This window comes from Bombus pyrosoma, linkage group LG9 (genome assembly GCF_014825855.1).
Source record: "Bombus pyrosoma isolate SC7728 linkage group LG9, ASM1482585v1, whole genome shotgun sequence".
Taxonomy (NCBI): Eukaryota; Metazoa; Arthropoda; class Insecta; order Hymenoptera; family Apidae; genus Bombus; species Bombus pyrosoma.
Genome location: NC_057778.1, coordinates 13,218,758 through 13,239,980, shown reverse-complemented (window position 1 = coordinate 13,239,980; position 21,223 = coordinate 13,218,758). Strand labels below are relative to the sequence as shown.

The window sequence follows — 21,223 nt, the reverse complement described above, 5'->3', positions numbered from 1 at the left end:
CGATCGTCAAAATATATACATCTACAAATTTGAGTTACAACATCCTCTTAACCTAATCTTACGTCACGTCCCTCCTATAAAAATCTTCGTATATATCACAAAAGGGGATATTCGCGTCCCTCCTGCGGTTCTAACATGATCACCAGCACATTATGCATACACGATACAACTAAATTGGATGAACGAGGATGATTCATACCCCAACTAGAGGGTTTCCGGGAAATCGTAGTTCGCTGGTCGAGAGTCTCGGCGTTTTCTTAGCGAATAGCAGCCACTGGTGGACAAAAAGCGCCTAGCTTGGGAAATTTATCAATGGAAGTAAGCCGCGCCGCTGGGGCCTCGTAAATACTCTACCACTCGCGTCACTTGGCTGAAACTCCCTGTAGGTGTGTTACCCGCCGGGATCGTTCATAATTCACATCCGATTTGAACAAAGTTTTCGAACTAGCGCGATTTGCTTAATACACAGCTGTCCTCCTTTTCACTGTTTCTTCCTATCTGCTCTGCCACGTGTATTTTTTCCCTCTCTCGGTTCCTGTTCTTCCTTGTTCGCATACAAACATACGCATATCTCTGCGGTTAATTCAGTCCCCATTGGAAAACTTTTTAATTCCATCATCGGCTATTTCGCTGCTTTCTGCCACGTCGTCCACTCTCTCGCGCTCTTCCTACTGCAACTTGGCGTCGAACGGATCGATGCGCCAGGCGTGGTACACGAATAAAGGGTGCGTAACCTTTCGTATATTTTCGTGCAAATGGATTTCTCCATTTCGATCTGTCGTTCGTTTGCTCGTAGAGATTGGTCGTAAACGTTGAATCGTGTTAGTATTAAATGATATAAGCGATGAAATTTGTATATCAAAGTGCGTCAGTAAAATCAGATTAAACGACGTTTGTTGTTCGGCTGTTTGTAGATAGTCGACATAGTTGTTATTTATGATAAGAATGATAGATTACGGATTGTTGAAGGATTCCGCTGCCATCGGTGGTCCGCGGAGTAACTTGAAATTTCGAATTGATAGAGATGGAATGGTTTGTTTCGACGACGCTCCTTGTCGGCTTCTTATTAAAGTCCTGGCCACGTGTGCAGTCGTATAAATTTACCAGGCCAAGAAACTATCTTAGAATCTTGAACGGACGCTGTTGAAAAATTTCGATACTTCGTCAACATCACGGAACGACCGGTTAATCGTTATCAACATTCGCACTAACGTACAATTAATAGAACCGGATTATGCGTTTGCCTGCTTCGATTAATCACGCCTCGCATTAAATCGAGTTTTACATAATCTGCTTAGCCCCTGCTACGTTTCTCGTAGCGCCGAACTTCCAATTACTTTTTTTACGCGGAACGCGTTAAATGCCGTGCGAATCGATCGCGCCGAAGATTTCATCGCTCTACTCTTTTAACGAACATATTCCCCTCGTCTTTTAATTAAATTCCTCGAATCGGCGAGGTAAGTTTTCGCGTTCATCGCAGCTCGCACGTACTGCTCGCTCGCGTTTGCGCTACAAGTCTCATTTGCTCCTTGATCGCAATTTCGTGTGCAAATCTGGCGAATTATCGGGGCAGCGAATCGAACCGGGCGCTGGTCTTGGAAATTTCCGTCCCTCGTAACGCAGCCGTGATAGGACGAGAACAATAGCTGTCCGCGGGATAATTAATTATCAAAATTGTGTATCCAGTGTATGAGTTGCCTCCTACCAACCACGCTGGCAGCTTACTTGCCGCAAACTTTTACTTACTTAAACCACCCCTTTGCAACACGCCCTTTCCACCGACATTACCCACTGGTTGTCGGATGATTTTAATTCATGGCTGTACTTGTGCCATTCCTGTCCCACCCCCGCAAGGAATATTAACGGCTCGCTGACAAGGGGTAGAATATTTGTAAAACTATGCATAGCCCAGGGATACTTGATGGGGGCATGCCAGCGTGCGGGTGGAAATATGACGAGCTTCCAGGGAAAATACCCCAGGCTGCAGCAGCCGAGGTGAACTAAAAGCGCTTCAAACTGCATGTACACCTCTGTGCGCATATCCTGTACGTGCGCGCACACATGTACACGCGTCGTGTTTCGCGAAATACCAAAGACAAGAATTGCGAGACAGCGGTGTGGTTCCTTTTTTCTTTTTTTTTTTTTTGTAATACGAAAGGATTAAAGTACCTCGACTAATTAATGTGGTCTCTTTCGTCGGCGGTTTAAAGTGGCGCAGGGGCAAACGAAATAGGAGATAAGCGATGTTGGAAGATTGATGGGATAAGATGCGGTATACTGCGCCTCTCGGTATGTAGAAGCTCGATGTCGGAGTTCTATCCTTCGTTATCCATCTTAGGAGATCAGGTTTATTGGAGGGGGTGTCTGACAAGTAAATGTTTAAACTTACATGACTCTTTGTCACTTTGTATTATAGCAGCGACTCTGACAATAAACGTTACGAACGAGTTGCTAGTAATATTTTCATGTTTTCGGGGATTAAAATTACTCTTACTTTTTGCGCATGTATATATACATATGTATGCATAGACTTACAAATATCGAATTAAACATGGACCCCTGTAGATACCATTGTACCATGTAGATAAAATAATGTAAAGGGATACAGTGCTCGCAGACATTCTTGCAGCTTTTGGAACATTAGGCGATAATGACAAAATCCGCAGTCACTTAGTTGCCAGCCCAATACGATTGAATTAAAGAGAAAGCAAATATTCGTGCGTATCGATACGTCTCGAAAGATCAAGCTCTTGCGGATGTTTATTTTATAAAGGATTTAAGTATGTAAATCCCACTAACTTACTGCGCGAAAATATACAAAGTATTGAATTGCTAATATTGGTTGTAATATTTAAATGCTCGAATATTTAAAGAGTGAGATAAATCTTTAATTAAATTAGATAAATCTTCAATTTTCTGTCTCTTCAGTTTTCTTCGTAAAAATACAATTCTGCATAAACGTCCGCGATCTGTTCACAGCTTTTTCACGTCCCGATAGATTGTTTTCACAATTCCAGAGAATTGTTAATCGACGAAAGTTACACAGTTTGTAGTCGAAGAACTCCGGATAGGAGAAAATTGAATCGAAACGAAGTTCCATCGAGCAACAGTACGGTTTGAACACGCAAGATTGAAAAAAGACTTTTGGGAAGAATTGCCATGGAGACCGGCGTCCATCGAGACCTTCTATAATTTAACAGCGATTTGAAGTTTGGTCGCACGCTAGAATACTTGTTCGACGTAGCAGTGCTCCTCTTTAACCCCCTTGACACGTTTTCGCAGTCGATTCGAGGCAACGGCCACTCGCCGCACGTGGAAGCCGGCTTCCGAGCTTTTTACCCCGGGACAAATTCTGCGGTTTCCCCGGTAAGATTCTACCTACAAAAGCTACGCTCCTTTTGACAAACTTCCAATCCAATCGACAAACGAATCGATCGACCCGGCCGGTTCCTGGGGATATTCAATGGCCTGTCTCGATTCAGTCCTTTCGTCGTTTTCTTTCGTTTACCCAGCGCCGCGATTCAACCGTACAATACTTTAGCGGAATAAACTTCGTCGCTCCTATTACGTGAAATTTCCAATCTAATTGCACGTTGTTTCTCCGTTCGAGTACAGCGATCGATATTCCTTCAATTTGGTCGACGTATCCATTCGTAGTGGATGGGAAATTCGTGTCTCGTGTTATGACTTTTCGTTTACGTCATCGTATATTTTTCTAGGTTTATTTTTTATTAAAAATGAAAAAAAAGAGGGAAAAGGAGAAAACGGGCACGAGGTAGTTCGCCCTCGTTGCAAAATCTGACCTGGTTGTTCATTTCGTCGGCGCGAAGCGCTCCTTGCAGATTTACTGCGCGAATCTCGCGGCCGCCGGAAGTGACGTTTGCACATGCACGCGCGATTTATTTTCCAACGAGAGAACCGAGAAGCCCTGGACCCCTCGTCGCTCGCTGGCGTCCTGCCCTTCGTCACGCTGAATCGACCAGCCGCGCGCTTTGAACACCGCCCTCTCCACGGTTTCGTCTTGATTTCTTGCTTGAGGTAAGCCTTCGTCGTGAGTCATCCTGATCGCGCGCTTTGATGCTGGTCACGCGGAAGTGCAAATCCTCCCGGAACTATTTTGCGGACGGGAAAACATCCAACCCAGATTTTGTTTGTCTTTACGATACGCCGCGCCATGTTTGAAGACGGTCGACGAAGAAGGTGATGTTGCGCTGTTCAGGTTCGTTAAGCGGGCAAATAGAATACGCTTCCGGGGACCACTAAGAGAAAACGAGCGTTGAAATCATGCCAGAAGAGTAATTTTATCTCGTCTGGAATTGGAACGGGGAAAAGAAACGTACAAAGCCTTAGAACCGAAGGATCTGGCCACTTTTAACGGTGTAGTAAAGCGACGTAAAATTCGCAAAGAGTCAAGAGAAATTCACGATCGTTGAATCGTCGTGCTATGTCCACTTGGAACGTTCTGTAATGTTATACATATTCCTGCTGCCTCTCTGTTGATCGATCAGTATCGGATAAAATCGGGATTAATAAATGTACTTGCCAAAAGCAACAGAAAACAAAGTTACCATATTGGCAAACTAGCCGAGAAGTTCATTTCTGTTCGAAACTTTCCAACGCTCAGCGGAATAAACCGGAAATATTAGTTGTGAAAAATCCGACTGGAATGTTAAATTTGTTTAGAACGATTGATCACGCGCTACCGCACACGCGCGCCCCTCTGTTTAATGCAATTTTGTGTCAGATCGTAGTGTCGGATTCTTCGATTTGTTTTCCCAACGAATCCACCGTGTTATCGTCTGCAACGCATATTTATTCGTTCGGAAATCAATGCATATTCATGTAGCAAATCGAAGGATTGTGTTTCCGCGGCGATTTTCGCAGTTGTTCACTTTACTACGAATTACCACGGTCTCTTCTCTTATTGTTAGTCGGATCCCTGTTTACGATTCGCGAGATCGTAGACGTTTCCGAGTCATGGACGTACGTAGGTGCAGTCAGTGGCCAACACGACCCCATTCAAGCTCACTCGCCTCTCCCACCCGTCCATTTAGGTTAATCAAGGTCTCTCGGTTCGGCCACTTGGTAATTCGCTTAATTAGGCGGTGGCTACAGGTTAATGACGTGGGCGTCACCGCGGCGTCGGAATTTAAGGGAGGGGATGAGGCGTGTGCAGGGAACAAAACAAAAAGAAAACTGTCGGCGGAGACGCGAGCACGCGTCTAAAATCCTAGAAGCTTTGTGTCATGTTTGCCCGACAGAAAAAAAAGAAGGATATAAAGAGAAAGGAAAAGATGGTGTAGGGGAGGATGAAGAGAAGCGTATAAGCAGCGACGGAGGGAGGAAGCGCGCACGAAGAGGATAAAGAGGAACTACGACACGACGTGGACGCGCTAGACAAAGGAACGATGGAAAAGAAGAAGCAGAAACATCCAGCCTGTATTATTTTCCAGGATGATGAGGGCGGCTGCTAGCAACCGAGCTGGTTGCTTTTTAGGGGATGCTGCAGGCTGCCTAAGACAGGATGAGAGGACGAGACGTACAATTAGTACCAGCCTTCCCTTCCCTTCCTCCCCCGTTCCTCTGTCTGTCAACGATCGTCAACTAGCTGCTTTCGACGCGGCACTGCATCGACCTATCGACGGATCTTCCACCGGCCCATACATTTGAAGGGTTAAGGACTCTGAATCACCAAGCCGATATCGCTTCCTGTAGGTTAACTGCTCTCTCGTCGTTAGGACGCAGGGGAATTAGTTCGACCCGAGCTCTCGGCCTTCGAGTTTCCGTGTGGCAATGGAAATGAAGGGACGGGATCGGGCACAGTGTTGTTCAGCGGTTGGCACTTGCGAAATGACTTGCGTGGAAGACGGGTCATCGTCTTTGAGGATCGACCTACGACCTGCTATTGGTTCAAGTAAAACTAGCGGCGCACTTTGTTCCATTTGTTGGAACGTATTCGTGGCAAAGATTCGTCGGATTTTACTAGGATTCGGCACGGTCGAATTCACGAGCGAATCACAGAGCAAATATATGTGGGATAAAAGCAGCGAAATCGGACTCGGAAGAGCCAAGATGGATAATTCTTTCAACGTTTACTTCGCCATCGCGCCTTCCTCACGCTTGCTTGAATTTCTAAGTAAAGGCTGAGGGAAGAAGGGAGGAAGAACAGCTTTGTGGACCCTGTCTACCCTTATCGCGGATTCCAGGCCATTGTCCAGGTCTACCGTGCATATAACTTGCACTCCCTTTTTCGTTATGTTTTCTCCTTCTCTCTCGAACAAATAGCTAACGTCAGTGCGTTTAGGAGGTTTAATGGTGGAGTCGAAATTACTACGACGAATAACTTCCAGTTAGCTCGTGAAATGTCCTATTCGGTACGTGTATCATCGGAGGCATTAGGTACCGCGTACATGAGCTGTAATTGAATCTTCCGCCCCATAATTGAACGATGGAACAAGAACGACTAATAACGAAGATTATCGTTCGGTGGCGCGTGTGGATTATTTTGTGGCTGTGAAAGCGATGGAAAATTGAAGCGGCCACGTAAAGGAAGGCAGCAGGATTTTTGCCGCTCCCGACAGCTGACCCAGTGACACGCATCAGATTCGTTTCGCTCTGCTTGAAAACTCGACACAAAAATGCACCCGAAGATGCCATTGACGCGTCGTGAAAGTTTTATCGATTGTCGCGATTCCTCGTCGAAAAAAGCTCGTTTCTCTTTTGCCCGCGAATCTATCTTCCCTTTAACTCCCCACCTTACCTTACTCTCTTGAGAGACGACCAACGATTAAATCTTATCATTTGCCTCCACTTCTATAAACATCCATTCTACGCATACCAATGGAACTAGTTCCATGGAAAGGGATATGATTACACTCGAAACATTCGAGGGTGAAAGATTTGAGCCTTTGGTAGTTGGATATCTCGGAATTATCAAAATGAAAACTCACAGGTGTCGGCTGTGTCCATTTGGAAGATAAATTTCAACGTTTCGCCAGCGTTGCAGGTAGGTTCATGAAGGGTCGAACGACACATCGATATAACTCTGTGTGTGTATTCTGTGTTACTAATAATAACGAGTCAGTAAGCTAACTACAACGCCGGCGGAACATCGAAATTTGTCTTCTAAAAGTACACGACCTATAGCCTGGAAATATCGAAAGGGAGTATGAAAAGTCGTAGCTTAAGTAGAAATATCGATTTCCAGAAAACTTGATCGGCTCAATGAAATGCCATTTTATTTTGGACAGTTCTGTCGATCGGACTGGAAACTAAAGATATATTCTTCGGTGGCGAACAGTTTCTAGCGGACTGCACGTTCTTCTGAATCGTTAAAATCGCAGAACGCGTCAAAACTTCGAGTAAATTCCTGGAAATCTCGAGCTAGAAGGATGTATTGTCTCTGATCACGGCCCTGATCAAACAGAGAAAGTTTCTCGTTATTCAGAAGTTCATTGGTTCCTCCTAACGAAACGTTTCTCTTTGTTTCGGTGTCGGGCTGAGTGCAGATTCTTCGGATACTCGATGTACCATTATAATTTCTACGCGTCACAGTGGAAATCCGAGAGAGAAGCCAGGAGATGGGTTCGTGAAAACTCGAGCAACGTGACCCGATTCGCGAAGGCGCGTGAAAATCGTTCCCGTACGAATCACAGAGAGGCCATGCTGCGACATTTCATCCGACGAGGACTTGACTTTTCGTCCTAATTTCGCATTAATCGATTTCCACTCGCGTACGTTGCATGCATGCGTTGATTGCAGTTAAAACATGCACCCCGCAAGGCGTCAGCCTCGTCTCTTCTGTTTTCCACCTGCGTTCACCTGGCTTTCTATCTGCTCTTCTCTCTCGCCCCTCTCCTTCGGCTTTATTATAGTCTTTTTATCGCCGCCCCCTTGTTCCTTCCTTTTCGAATCGTAGTAAATCGAAGTCGGTCACAGCTGCGGCCAACGGCCGAAGGTTTTATCTTCCTCGACTTCCTAATGAAACTCGATTCCACCGTAGCGCACTGCAGCTCCACTAAATAATACTTAGCGGCCGGGTTTTTCTTCCGGCCGGAATTGAAATCGAGGAAAACCGTAGAAATAGGTCGCGAGGAATTTCCACTTTAGCCGAGCCGACTGCGAGTTTCGTTCGCACCGCGATCATTCTTTGTCCATTTCTAGGAATATTTAGCGGATACGTGACTGTTTGTGCCGAGCAGAAATATCGGTGAATTTCGTCGCGGTTCATTCATTTGTTTTAAGCAAGGTAATCGTTCACGATTATCTTCATATTGACTTCTCTGTATACGACCGACTGTTTTCAAACTTTTTATTTCAATTGCCCCACGGCTGATAGGATCCGTAGTGGCACTTTTCACGAATATAGATGTGGGCTGAATTTAAAAACCCGAAATGGCGTGTTAAAACTCATTAGAGTTGTAACTTGATTTGTTTAGAATAATATTGTTGTTGATACGAGTTCGAGTCAATTGGGAACTCCTTTCCATGCAAGAAGCGAGTTTCAAACGCGATAATCGAAAATGTAAGTGTTTACGCGATATTACAACTATCAGTTAGTAGGAGCGATCGAACTGGTCGCGTTGGGTTGCTTTCTCGGTCCACTAGGCAGGCAAGCGGTGTCGTTTGCAAAGTCCTTTCAAACTTGGTCTGCGATTCGTGTCTCGATTCATGCAGAAATGGCTTGCTAGCCGTTCGTAATGGGCAAAGTTAATCTGGAATTGTCTCTTTTCTTGCTGTCTAGCTGAACGATGGAGAACGATGTAGAAAACGAGCGATCCGCGATTTAGATGAGGGGAAAAAGTTTAGCAAATGCAAAAAGTTCCTGGAAAATATGGCGTTGTTCGCGCATCACGTGCTCCAGTTAAAACCAAATACTCAGAAATAGCACGTAATTGTATTTAATTGTAGCGACGTATATACAAGTACACAAAGTACGTATAACAGAATATTTCAAACTTGAAGAAGGTGCAGCACTGATCATAGCAATCAGTGCTGATAAACATAGCTCGAAACATCGTTGCTTTTAAAGTTATTGAAGTTTTCATTAGCTTGCGTACAACGTACGTATAAAAGCGTGTGGAGGAAAACTCTTCATGCGCGTGAAAGTTACAGCGATAAAGTGACCAAGTACATTCTTCTACTACTATTACAAAATGGTGTTATACTCGATAAGTTATACAATCGAGTAGCTAAATACACCCGAGTCTTGTAATTCGGAAACCAGCAAGATTTGAACCCATGTTTATATTAATACGTACATATTTTTCTTGTTTTCGTGGATAATGCTTCTTTCGAGTTTGGCTCAAGCTTTTCGAAACATCCTGCGTGGTTAAGCGAAAATATCGAGATGAGTATCGAATGAAGGGGTAGATCGAGCCTAACCTCGATACGACTAGTAATAGGAATGGATGGGTCAGTGAGATTTTCGGGTGTTCCCTTAATCTCGAACATCAATATTAGCAGGAAGCTTTAGACATAGGGCTTGATTAGTCGGATATTCCACGTTTACATCTTTCGGTTACAGTGGACTTCCCTATGGAGCATATCGTGGATATTGAGACGGTATTATCAGCTATGAATTGCACGATAGTTTCCATGCCCATCTCGGACCTCTTCCATTCGCAAGATATCTCTGAATAATTTAACCGTTTATTTGTAACTGATAACGTTCATATTGGTGAAATATTTGTGTATCAACAACGGTAATCCATAAATGAATGAAATCAATATTAATTAATACTAATAGTTTTGTAGTATCTAGTAAATGATAAAACACAATACTACTGTTTTCTATTCCTTTAAACATCTGCAAATTTGCAAACGTATCATCTACGTGACGAAATGACCGCTATAGCAGTTACGGGTTAAATGTCGAAGCGACATATTCGTGTAGCGTTTTCCATTTTCGTTACTCTCATTCTTCGCACAGTTGCTACAGCAATTTCTGTACTGCAATCTTTGTCCATCACCTCGAAGTTCCTTCCTTAACAGTTTCGAATCGCTGAGGAAATGCGTCTTTGTACGACTTTAGTCAGTTTTGTTTTTAGGTCCCGCCCTCAGAAGATAACTTGAGTTGTTTCTTGTCGATCGACAAACATAATAGAGAGGTTAGGATCGTTTTGTGACATCGAAGGAAGCCATCAACGACTGCAGCTAGCGCCACTTATCGCGAAATAGGTTTTCGATCAGGTGAAATAGCTTGCTGATATTTCTTTGATGTTTTATCAGGGTTCTGAAGATTTCACACACATATTCATGGCTCGTAAACTTCACATCCGTTTCATCGAAGAAACGCAAAAATATTGGAGACACTCTGCTCGTGCAAAGTGTTTGGCAGCAAGTGGCTGAAATTAATCGGCTGTTTCGGATATTTTCAAATACACGTTTTTAAAATAGGCGAATGATTACAGATCACAATATCTGCAACAGCGAGTACGTGTCAATTTTTATCCGCAACGAGTATACGTTTTCCCATTCGTATTTCTCCATATAATCGAATGAATTGATAAAACTTTCGCATGACAAAATTCACTCGTCAGTATCGGGCGTTAGTTTCAACAACTTCCTATGAAATATCCTGTACAAGCTCAACGAGCTTCGAAACATAGAGGAAACGCAGGTGCAACTGGTCGTTGGAATAAAACAACGAATCATCAATTTCCAAGTTTCTGCTTTCGAATTAACCGTTCAATAAAAATCTCGTTTAGCGCGAGGCAGCATTTTTTCCGTCATTCATCTTCGCCGCTTATTGTATTTCCGAGCCAGCAAGTCTGAAATGAAATTCTTGCCAGGAGGTTTCCTTCCGTGTTGCTTTCTCTACCGTCTAACTTCCACGAGTTCATGTCGCTAACAGCGAAACGATCCATCTCGCGAAATCATTTTCCGTGATACATTTGTCGAATACGTGATACCCGATAGGAGCGTCCAAAGTGATTCGATGCGAATGTTGAAAATGTATCGTCGCACGAACCAGCCATTGTTTCGCGTTTCGACGAACACGCGACACTCACGCGTATTATGCTATGCTAGCGAAGCAAGATAAGAAAAGTGGAAGTCATAGCACACGTGGTGGAGAAACACGTTGAAAACATTCAGCGCGATCGTCGAGGATCATTGGAATCGCAACTGCTTTCAGCCCGGTGGCGATGAACGTTACGCGTCGATTACTCGTTCCCGGCTTGCTAAACGTTTGTCTTGGCGCCTGTGTGAGAACGTACGAACGACGAAACGTCTCCCCAGTTTTCTATTCTTCCCTTAAGTATCGCGTTTTTCTTGTAACGTTTACATCGTGCCTTCTATCGCGCGAAGATTGTTGCCTTTACGAGCAACGTACTGAATATAAACTTAAGGACGCCACAGGTTCTTCCTTTGCGCGTGAAAACGTATTGCCTGTGAAGGTGCAGGAGATGTAGTTTGCTTCCGAGTATCAATAAAATAAAATTCCCGTCGCGAGATGGTAAATATTATCATCGAGGTTGCCGAGGTTTCTTCGGTCTTTGACTATCGGCGACGATAAAAGCGTGTCGGCGCAGGCAAGAGGGCAATATCGACGACACGGTATCATTTCTGACGACATTTTTCTGCTAGAAATCACCGATAACCGCACCGATCCGGAATTGAAACACACGAACAAGTTAGGGGGCACTAAACAGATTCTGTAACGCAGCGCTGATAACGATACCGTTGTTCCGCATGCCCGGCCTGATATAGTGTGTCCGAGAAGCTTTGTGTAACGTGGTAACGGTTACGTTTGACGAGCAGTTGCAGAGAAACGAAGAGAATACGCGACCACCTGCCTAAGTACCATGGCTGTGTTTCTGTGTTGCCCTTAGGAAGGCGCAATTACGTTTTCAGAAAACTCGGCAAACGATATTACTAACCGTTTGCTGAAATTCTTTCCGTGGAAATTAGCTTGGGCCTTGAGTATGTCGTAGTGAGAGTCGCAACGGTATCGGTTAATTGCATTGTCCCTTACCGCCAACGACGCAGCTGTAATTTCCTCCAAGTGTTTTCGTCCAAATGAAAGGATAGTTTAAGAAAGTATGTAGTACAACGTGGCCCGCGTCGTTTCCCTCTCTTACGTTAATCTGTGTTCCACGAAATTAGATATTTCAGCTATGCACCCCTTTTACAGATCTACGTTATCCCATTGTAATATTCCATGCGACTCGGTAACTTGCGTCGCGGTTTCTAAGTACGTTAACGTTTCTCAATTCTCCTGCATTGTATTTAGTTTAACTTAATGGCGTGCGTGAATTTTGTTGATTGAAATTGTGAGATGACGGATCAGACAATTCGATATTAAATCTTGTGTCTAGGCAACCAAAATGTTTACGGTTGATGGGCAATCGGCTACGTTCTGTTCTCCTTATTGTTCTACTTAGTATTTCGAGGAAAATGAAATTTCTAAAATGAAATTCCTTCTATCGTCTTTGTGCTTCGCTCAATTGAAATTTATTTTAATATCGTACTAGTCAGTAAACGAACCTAATCTTCTCACGCAAATTTCTACGAACTTGCGTACGTAAATATACACACTGAAACGCAAGCACAAATGTTTATTTTGTAGAAAATAATGTTTAATATACAATACAAAATAGCACGCTGTTTATTTTACTTGCGGTCAGAAGCTCTATCAAAATTTGTTTCCCGTGTGATTTTTATCGTTTCGTAACATCGTCCAACGCAAAGTCCCACTTTGTTCTCAGAATGTGAAGTTGTTACATATTTCCATTTACGTTTATCTCTTGCAGATAGAGTTGCCGACAAGCGATTCTCACATTTCTAACTCGATTATAATCTGAATATTACTCGTTCACGATTGCCCTGTTTCACGAAATTACCGTCTGTTGACGATTGCCATATTCAAAGTGTTAAAATCATTCGCTGTAACAGTATAACCGAATATTCCTGTTGAAAGAAGGTTCGTGTTCACGCGTTATACGAGAACGCGTCGCGAGATGTTTGCTGTGTTTGAAAGTAATTTTCGTGGTGGCCAGAGAGAGAATGGCATTACGAGCTAAGTATACTATCAAGAATTTTCTACTCGCCGGCAGTTATAACGTTGACGGTGTGGCTAGATAGGCGTTGTTGCATTTACTTTATAGCCGCCAGCGACAGATTTAGTTTGCGCAATAATGTTGCTTTTACGCGGTGTCACCGAGAAGCTCGCGGCACGAGGACGTATCCTAAATTTAATATAAACTCGCGCTATTGTTCGCCGCGAACTTTTATGCGTGACAATCGGCCCGACGATTTATTAAAGCAATGTTATACGCCACTCTCGGCGGTCAACAAGGAGAAAAATTCGCGGATAATGCGGCCGGAATCGACGTTTCCGTTTGTTACCGGTTTTCACTTGCAGTAAAAAGCCGAACTGCTTTCTCGCGATTATCTCGTTCAGTCTTTGCGTGTTATTTACATTCTCGTCTGTTTCCTACGCTTTCAGGCTGTTTATTTACATTTTTATTCCTATTTATTATCATTTGCTCCGTCACATCTTTCGCCCGTTCATTTATTCACAGTTTTCGATGATACGGTTATGCGATACAACAACTGAAAATTGTAGACTATGAGTGAGAAACAGTGTGCGATGCTGTGTAAAAGTGTCGGGTCATTTATGATAATGATCTTGTATCTATATCTTTTAGTGTTACGCAGGTTTTTCATATATGTGGGACGATTTATCGTAAGTCACGACAAGGAAGAAAGTGAAAAAGGAAGACCTTTTCGTAAATTAAACAGTTTCGACGAATCGTTGGTCCTTGAAGACTGTACATGGTTGAGCAGATGTAACACTTGTATCACGCTCGTCATTCAAGTGACTTCAAAGTTCGAACAGTTTCCGTTAGTCGAAATAAACGTGCCACGGGTTGCGATCCGTGCGAGTTTGTTGAATAATTGAAGCATCGGTGAAAGGAGGAAACAGCAAATGTGATCGTTAGCTTTGTTACAGTGGCGCAGGGCAAATTAATAAAGCGGCTACTTTAAACGATGATGCTTCGATATGCGATGAAAATAGAACGCGACACCATCTCTGATCATTTTAATGAGCTGCCGGCGATGGGAACTGTCTAGACATCGTGACCAAAGATAGTAATGAAGCACCGCCTCTTTTGATCTGTCGATCCTGTCAAACGTAGAGTTTGCTCACTTAAAACGATTCGATACCAAACGATATATAAAATTCACATGGATTGGGAAAAGCGGTGACTAATTTAGCGTTGCGATTGGCATTTTCTCAAATTCATGAATCGATTTCTTATTAGTAGTACGTGAGGATTCTGAGAAATACTTTAAAAATCCGCTCGAAAATATCGAGGAAAATTAGCACTGTACGGTAAAGGATAAAAAATAAACTTCCACTACGTATAAACTTGAAGCAGTAATTTTTCTTCTTGATCTCCCGATTAGCTCGGCGTAACGAGTAGTCGAGTGAAAAGAAAAGACGAAGGAACTCTCCATTAATTTCACCATGAGTGATCCTTTTACATTCGCGCCTGTTTCATCACGAGATTACGCTGCGAGGATTAATTTCAATTTAACACACTTTCGTCTCCGGTTCAGTTGTTCACTCTTCACCATCGTTATCGCGCGTATTCGCTCGTTAGGCGCGTCGACAGAATCACTAGCTGACCACGATGGCTGACTGAACCGCGAGAGTCGCTAATTCCTCGGTATTCGCAGCTTCTGTCGCCATATAGGCTGTTTTATATAACGAATACCGTACAGCCTACGTTCAGAAAACTCGATTCTTTTAATCTAACGAATTCGTCGTACTCGTTTAACGGATGAGCCATAAATCCTTACTGATCGAATATTATTCTTTTTCCATTTGTATGCCTGGTGCGGGAACTTCAATTTCACAATTCCGAACAGTAGTTGTAAAGCGGCCTGTTGTACAAATTTCTGTCAGTCGAGCTCTTCTCGTTTCTCCATTTCTCGCAGGGTTTTCTTCTTTTTCATCTGTTTCCAAGGCAGCGCCATCGTCCGTTCTCTTGCTTCGCGCACCAGCTCCCGCTTTGCATAATTTCTATCGTTATAAGTGGAACACAGAGGTGCACGTATCTGCCACACGTTGGCGCATTTTGCCCCAGCTACGTGTATATTGTACGCGCACCTTCGTTCTCCGACGTTTCGTTGTGGCGGAGTAAATTGACACGAAGACGGAGAGAACGCGTTGGTACGCGATTCGCACGCGGCTGTCCCTCAACATTCGCATACTTATTAGCGAGCAAATACGAGTTAACGTGTCGACCGGTTTGCTTATTCGTTTCTACGACGTTTGACGTATGTTTGAGAAACATAACAATGTTCGTGGGAAACGATACTATTCGATAACGTAGCATCCGTTCACGTTCTCCGTGAAATACGCTTGGAACGTAGGCGACGAAACTTTATTCGTAACGACGCCTCTTTCCTATATCTTAGCAGCGTGAGAGATATTTTAACACCCAAGTCTTCTTCGGATTACTCGATTTAGGTGAAACGTACGCGAAATTGTATATTCAACGCTCCGCGTATATACGTAATTTTTTAGTTTATAAAACATAATGATATAGACATAAACGAATTAAAAGTATCACGTATGCATGTGAAGTATAATTAAACAAAAAGTGGTTTTACCGTGAAAACAACCAATTACATCATCGCTGTCTTTTTACTGAAATTTATATACTTAAATTTTAACCTAGGAACTGCTTAAACAACAGATATTCTAATTATGTATATACATGCACGTTTCTTGCAATTATTGTGATATAGACGTTAAGGAAGACTTAGATTTTGAAAATTTATGGTCTGAAACGCGAAGGATGTACTCGGACTGATTGTAGGAGTTTAGAAGAGCGCAGATGTAGAGGAGATGGCAATTTGGTTTCCACTAAATTTTGATTAACTACTAATAGGATTCGTCGTATAATTTATAATGAAATTTACAGGGATCCGGACAGTGCAAACATTGGATTCATTTTCTCTGGTTTAATCGATACAGCTGCTGTCCTAAAAAAGAATTTAGGTTGTCCGAAGGTATTGCGCGCGAAATTTTGTGGGGGCTCATCTATCATTTCCGTTTACCGATTTGCGAAACTTCGGTTCATGGTGTAACACGCGAGACAGGATTTGTAGTTATTTAATTTATCGGAAATTAATTAGATTCGCCTAGCTTGCCCGACGTTGCCCCATATCTATCTCTGATCCTCGATTTAAACTGTATTTCAAGCGATTAAACTTGAATCCTCAGTCTAGCGTAAACGCTTGCACTTCGTAATTTATCATACCGATAGAATAGTTGCTTTCTAAAAAGTTCAGACCTATCGAGATTTGAACGGAACGTTCTCGGAACATTGTCACAGTCGTACAATGTTTAATTAAATCGTTATTTTATCCATCCGAAATATCTTTGTTATTTCGAACAATGAGCAAAAATATATACGAAGTATATATTCAGCTACGAATTTTCCACAATTTAAGGGGCGATTCTTGACGCCGAAATAAGACGGAATTCAAGAATAAAATTTAGTGTTCAATGTACAATTTCATTTGCAAAACGTCACGCGGGATCGTTTATGTCTCCGAATACCGTGGACTTCTTCTCTACGACTAGTAAAAGGTAAACTGTTGCCCATGTGTCGTTCGAATTGAGGATCACTGTGCGCCCCGCTGCTTAGGCTGACCTCCTTTCATTCGTGTAAGGAGGTTTGCTCGCGTGCAGGAGTATTTTGGCCGATGTTTAATTGTCAATAACTAGAGAACCAGACCGAAAACGTAATTCTTTATTCTTGATTTTCGTCTTATTTCGGTGCCAAGAATCACCCCTTAAATTTTTGAAAATCTGTAGCCGAGCATTCTGTATATAAGAGTTTTAGGATTAAAAAATGATACACGTTGTTGTATGCAATGGTATCTTTACAGGTAGAGGTTTAAATACCATGTAATTTCCCATACGCAGCTCAGTGCTTTTATCAAAATTCGCTATTTTCGTGCAGCGATGATTACAATTAAATAGCCCTTTCTTTTTGCATTCCTGATTTGCTCGTTTATCGAAGCATTTGCCGCACGATAGTTAGAATGCACCGTAATAGTGGCTAGACCATCGTGAAATAAAGCAATAGAAACGAAGCGAGGTAGACCGATGCGACGCCACCACTAGCTGACCGCAGTAATTTAACAAACTGCAAGGAGGGGGCCAATGGTAACCTAGCGAGTGCAGTTTGTAATGGAAACCACTGGACAATGAGACATGTGGTCTGTTGGAAATTCAATATGTAATCATCGGAGCGAACCAAGAACACCGGTTTCCAATTGTTCCAAGTATTATTCGAGGTTTGCGCTCCATCGAGGAGAAATATCGAATGTATTTTTCTTATAACCTATTCGCGAAGACGTAAGAGTTGTTTCGCCCTATTCGTGGTTCAACGAACTACGGTTTAAACGCGAAACGAAATATTCCATAGATGGGAAATTCTGCTGGCTGTTATTTTCCGCGATACACTACAAAATACTCGTGCAAAGGATTTCCCTGGGAAGCCATTAATTTGCATCCTAATCGAGAAAATCATTACTTTCACCGGGGTATGTCCCATTTACAAAGTAAACAGATTAACCCTGCCATGAATATTTAGTTTTAATGTTAATCTTTAATTAATATTAATGCGCTGTGTTATCAAATATTAGGATTGCTCAAACTTTCAGATCAAATTACGTTAGTTATGCACGCACTATGTATCTGGTCTAGGAACGCTCGTGAATTTCTTTTCCCATTTCCTTTTAATTCCTTTTACCCTGCTTAAACCGCTTCAACTTTCTTCACGCTTTTCAGAGTATACTTTTTTCCTTCCAACATTATCATGTCGTAAATGTTCGTTACACTGATTATACGTTGATCTCGTTCGCTGCGCTGGGAAACGTTTAATAGTCGGAGTCAATGATTGCTCGTGAAAAACTTTCACCTGCCTGGTATGCGACAATCGACGTGTTAATTAAAATCCCCTTCTCTACTACTTTGTTACTTAGTCGATGGGTTCGCAACTTTTTTTATCCAATCCGAACAATTCGCGATTACCCTATCTATATCTATCGCCTTTGTTTAATCTCGTCAGCGTTCGCACAATTCATTCACGATTGCATAAAGTCAACGCTCTTCAAGAAGAATTACATATCTGATCAATAACGAAACAAACATCTTAACTGGTTCTGTAGGGTTCTCGAGTAACCCAGGTATTACAAATATTGTCATAATTGCGCTCTCAAGTGACTAAGTCTCTTAATAATCACAGATTCGATCCAAATTTATAATTATAATTCATAATTATAAATTAGATTTCTAGTTTTTTTTAAATTGAAATATCTCATAATCTCCACGAGTAGTCAATGCGTTTTCATTTCACAGTACCGATCAAGAGTTAATAATGGAGCTGATACGTTTCCTAGATTTGAAACTTCGCTTGCACGATTCGTAATTCACCTTATCTTCAAGTAACTTACACGGTTATATGTGAACATCGACGATATCGTTGAGTCGTGCTACTGGAGCTCCTGAGAAACGACGATTTGTACCACTGTTCTAGCTGTTTTACTATGTTCATTCTTTTCGAAGCGATTTTATCGTAATTATTTAAGAGTCCACTACATATTCCTAGGGAATCTGGCTGACTGTAGGGTCGCAACTCTCGTTATACGTTTCATCCATGTACGAACGTGGTCTGGATGCCTGAAATGAATCCGCTATCTCGTCGGCGGCTCGGCATACGTCTTCTTAAAGGCAAATTGCCCGGAGATCGCGTCACTGTACGGTGTTCCAGTTATAAATAACGTGGGTACGTGAGTAACCTGCCGAAAAAGGTAGTTTTGCGCGGGCAATCTCTTCGTTTTCTTTCTTCCTTTTATCTCTTCTTCTTCTTATTATTCCTTCGCAAGTCAGTGCTCGTTGCCCCGACTCTATTCATTCTACATGCGAACCAGGCGAGTCCACAAATTGCCTGCAATCGCCATATCGCGAGTTTGTGCCGCGATATCGAGCTTCAAACCGGAATGAGCGAAACTTTTGGACAGTAGCGTATATTCGGTCATACAGCTAAATCGAACAACGCACGACCGTGAAACTATAAATCAGCCACAAACTCGAAGTTCTGAGAATCTTACAAACTAGCCATCCCAATGAAACTTCATTTACACCAAAATTTATTCTTCTTTCCTTGCTTCGTGCACGCTTGCAAGAATATGAGCTCTAATGGAAATGAGAAAAGACACAAATTATTAACATATATATTAACATTTCGATTGTACAAAAAATGTGAAAAATATCGAAAGTTTTAAGCGATCTTAATTCGATGGCCAGCAGCTGTACATCGGTCCAAACGTAAAATAGTAAATCATCCATCATCTCGTCATATTAATTGATAAAGCTAATAGCTTTCACGATATTAAGTTACCGTGAGCGGATTGAGCAATTCGTGAAATGTTAGCATACAAACCGCGACGCGAGTTACCGAATCATATGTGAACAGTGTACACATACGCGCCGGACAAACAGTATGCGCGCTAGTGAATTTGCTCGCGTGGCCAATCGGAGGCTGGCGGAGAAAATATTGTAATGGACGTGAACGGTGCCAATAAATCGGCTCGTGAATCGTCGACTAATGACGAGTTGGTCTCGTAATAGTACCACGATATTACACTGTCTCGTCGATAACGAGCAATATTTCAATGTATCGGCCGTTATTGCCACCTGAAGTGACGGCCGTGATTGTAAATCACTAAACGCGATTACGTGGCTCGTGCGATTCCTGCTGGTATGCCAGGTATCGTTAATAAAGATTCCTTCGAACGATACGACGAACACGAAGCATCGTTTTCTCCTCGTAAAATTCGGTAAAGTCTTGTTAAGGTTCTCAAACTTTTATGTCCCAATCCCGCTCTCATTTCAATGGACAAGGAGATTCTTCGTGTCCTAACAAAATTACATTAACAATTCTACTGCTGGAACACAGTTAGAGGAACGAGGCCTAAACTCGTGTGTACTATATTTTCAGAATTTTATATATTTTTGTGTGTTTAATTTTTTCATGAGTGCACAAATCTGATAGTTTATTAATCCTGAAATATTTATCGAGAAATTCAAGATTAGGAGAAAAATAACTCAAAAACAACGCAGCTGAGTTAAGGCTGCAATTACCCGAAGCTTCGTTGCAGTGTGCTAGAACTCGCCTTATTTTCTCTGGGTAATTGGCTGCGTATCGCCTGCAAATTGTTACAAAAGAGAGTTGATTCTCGACACATAAAAATGCAAGTGGCGAGGTAATTTAGCAGAAGCGAAACGCGAGGCTGCGAAGCACGCGGATACCGTTCTCCATTGTCGAGTACTTCTCACGTATGTTTCATTTCGTCTCTGTGTATAACCAGATATTCGGACGAAACAGATTCGAAAATAGACAAAATTAACAAGATTGCCACACGTGTACTCGAGCGTTACGATACTAATTTTCTTGGAACTTTTTTCCACCCGGACGATCGTTAACGCGAACGTGCCAAGTTGGATGAACCGGATTAAATTGTTATCAAGGAATGCTGGAAAGTACATGGACAAACGAATGGTAGGTATATCGCGGCGGATCGAATTGGATTCGCTAGAAAAACTTTGGAAATGAACTCCACCAAGTGGGGATTTATCGTGACGGTCTGTTCCCGAAAATTACTAGGGCCGAACTGGTCGATGGGAAGAGAAACGAGCTAAGGGATTTTCCACGAGGGTCGGACGGTAAGAGCGTTTTCTGGTGATTAGAGTTCGACCAACCGAAGCAACCGGCTCAACTCCAATAAAAAACAAGAAGAGTTTGGCTGAGCTGTCGGTTGGATACATGCGCATACGTACAGGGTGTCTTCGTTGATCGTACGCTAACTAAAATCTTCGATTCTTCGAATTAAACAAAATATTGAAAACGTCGACCATTACGGTCTACGAATAATAGTTGCTGCAAACAATTCTGAAAACAGCGCGTCGTATTTTAGAGCTACAGAGAGACACGATTGTCACAGTAGCGTAAGCGGAAGCGTCTGACCAAAGTCGGTTCGTTTCCACTTAAACTCTGCTGTTCGTTTCACAGTTGCTTTACGTATATCCTTCCGTGCTATTATATGTGAAACGTAACGAGTTGAGTGTAAAGGATTAACGGGCAGAGGATTTGTCTGGCATCGCTAAATACTGATATAACGTTTCGCGGAA

General features: G+C 42.5%; 1 protein-coding gene across 1 annotated transcript in view; it reads left to right on the top strand.

Moving 5' to 3' along the window:
- Nucleotides 1-21,223, top strand: part of LOC122570483 (acetylcholine receptor subunit alpha-like 1) — a 163,355-nt gene that overhangs the window by 18,517 nt on the left and 123,615 nt on the right. The gene's annotated exons all lie outside the window — the stretch shown is intronic.